Source organism: Pteropus medius, unplaced genomic scaffold, assembly GCF_902729225.1.
Source record: "Pteropus medius unplaced genomic scaffold, Ma_sr-lr_union100, whole genome shotgun sequence".
Classification (NCBI taxonomy): Eukaryota; Metazoa; Chordata; class Mammalia; order Chiroptera; family Pteropodidae; genus Pteropus; species Pteropus medius.
In genome coordinates, this window is record NW_024344378.1 from 1,199,966 (window position 1) to 1,202,767 (window position 2,802).

Consider the following 2,802-nt stretch of genomic DNA (forward strand, 5'->3'; position numbering starts at 1 on the left):
GCTCTTCGCTGGGGCGGTGTCGGGGGGAAGCCGATCTCGGTGTTGGGGAGGACATCATCAGAGAGACACCCCGACCGTTTTCTGATGCTGCAGTGAGGTTTCTTGAACCTGCTTTGGGGGAGGAAAGGAGAGCTGAGCGCCAGCTCGCAGTACCCTGGGGACGACTCGTGAGCGGCGGAATCCCTCGCCCTCCCTCGCCGGTTGTTGCTGTCATCACACTGTCTTCGTGTCGCCCCAAGCTGCTTGCCCGGGATTCGCCGATGCCTCGGCGCGAGTTTAAATGAATGGGTCATTTCTCTGGGATTTACTTGCACCGGAAGGCTTGTTTTTTTCTTGTGTAAGTGTAGTTACTTGAGAAGAAATCGGGGGTAATATTTGGAGCTAAGGAGAGTGTTATTTTATTCACTAAATTCACAGTCCTGGAAGCAATCAACGTCCCCAGTCGTGAGCTGCCTCTGTGCCAGGCTGACTGAGCACCATCGACCCCCATCCCATAGCCCCATCCTAGGAGATCGGGACCAGATCATCACGGAGGCCCAGCTAACAGCCCCGCCTGTCCTGTGGGCAGGTAACCGCGATGCTCCCCTCTGTAGGTAACGGGCCATCGGCGAGGCTGGTGGAGAACAACCTAGAAGGAGAGAGGGAAGGTCAGGAAGCATCAGCCGGGCCACCCAGTTCTCTCTTCCTGGGGGATCTGATGCATAACGTTTTTGCAAAGTAGATCTCGACGGCCTTTGGGAGAACGTTGCGAGTCACGTGTTCTGTTTGAATACATCTCGACGCAGAAGAAGCGAGTCTGCGGCCAGCTCTCGGAGGGGCTGCAGGGGGCCGCCCGTGCGGTCACACGCACGTCCCCGTCTGCACCCCAGCCCGAGGACAGCTTCGGCTGGGGGACAGCTTCGGCTTCCGGGCGTGAGGCGCGCTGTGCTGTCTTCCTTACGACGCCGCACTAATCGGGCCCCAGGGACTAGAGTAATTTTGAATTTAGAAAATATACTCAAGGTAAACATATTGCTTACATAATTGAAAATGTCTAGAAAAGCATCCAGGATTTGGATACTTTTGGGAAAAAGAAAAACAGACCCTGTGTCCTTTCCATGTGACGCTAGGCCAGGCCATCATTCTAAAGCTCGTGCCCAAGTCATCTGAATTTCCTGAGCACGAAAATTGTTTTAATGAAAAGTGTTTGTTTAATTAGAATTTTGCATTTTAATTTTTAAATTAACTTTGAATTATTTTAAATTTTAAATGAATTTAAATCGATGATTTTTTTAAAAAAAAAAATTTTAAAGAAAAAAATTTCGTTCTGCATATTGTCAGTTAAGGCCGAAGCGTCTTTCGTAATTGTCGGGAAACGAAAACGGTCTTTTCGGTTGGTGTCGTATAATTTCTTTCCGGCAGAGGACAGCGTCGCAAAGGTTCCGTTCCTCACGGTGCGTGACGGTTTTTTTTCTTCTTCTTCATCTTCCGTCGCTCTTCTTTTGTTGGCTGCGTGCGCGTGTTTTGTGAGTTTTTCTCCGAATCAGCTCTCCATCCCGCTAATCGGCTTATCCACGCTACTCGGCACACACGTCTTCGAAACGTGTTCATTATCGATGTCTGTGAGGATCATGTCTTTAAATCATTTCGGAATTTCCATATAGACAAAGACCAGACGGCGCGTGCGATGACTCTGTAATGCATCGGCATCAATCTCGCGTGCTCTGTGGGGGAAACCTCATTCTTTGTATTAAAGGCTTTATTTTATGTAATATTGACGCAATCATTCGGGGATGGGAGATTATTTAAGATTGGAAGATGGCTCTGATTTAAATGAGTTTAATGCCCAGAGAAAGCGGAGATAACGGTTCTGGTCGAACGTTTGTGCTGGAGGAAAACGTCCAGGGAAAGAGGTTTCTGATTCCAGCCACGGTTTCTCCCTTCGCCCAAAGAGCGCAGGCCCGTGTGCGACATGCTGTCTGCCTCGGCCTTCACTTTAACCTTCCCCCTCGCTCTTATTTCCCTATCAGAATCGATAAGGGCCAGGATGGGAGGCTGCGGATGAAGGGGACGAGGGGGCCTCGCGCAGCAGGCGGCAGGAAGAAGGGATGGGGCCTGGGCCCGGTTTCCATCCCGTAGAATCACGGTTAGGCTGGTTGGTTGGTTTTTCATCTGTGGCCCAAGCCCGTCACCCGTGGGCGAAGGCTTACAACTCCGCCTTTAGTCTGCTCTCCCGGAAAAGGGACAAAACTGTCAATTCCAGAATAGGGACACGAGCTTTAAATGCCGGACATCGCTCCAGCATCCGAGGAAGCCCGGCACGCTAAACCCAACCCCCTCTCCACGAGCGAGCCGGTCTCTGACGGTCCCTCCCTCCCTCACGTGCACGTCTGGAGAGGCCTGTTTTTCTCCCCTTTTTAAATCCAATTTTCTCCCCTTTTCCGCAGTCCCAGCAGGTAGCGTGCTCGGTCCTTCCTCATGCCCAGAGGAATTTGAGAGGCGGGATTTAAATGCCTGGAAGGCATCCTGGCCTCTGGTTCTACCTCCCAAATCTCAGAAGGAAAGGGGGGTGGGAGGGTTTCAGAAAGAACGTGAAGCTAGAGGTATTTTCCCCACGTGGGGCGTTGGGGGGGAGTGGCAGGGTCTGCGCAGGCCGGGGGTCCCTCCCTCTGCCCCTGAGGGCTCAGCGCGCCCAGCCTGGGGACCCCGTACCTCCCCGCCGCACAGGGTCCTGGCAGCAGGTCGTGGCCCAGGGGTTACAGGAATGGGCGAAATGCAACCAAATGCACTTTTTGGCAGGATGGTCGCTTGCCATGGAGACGG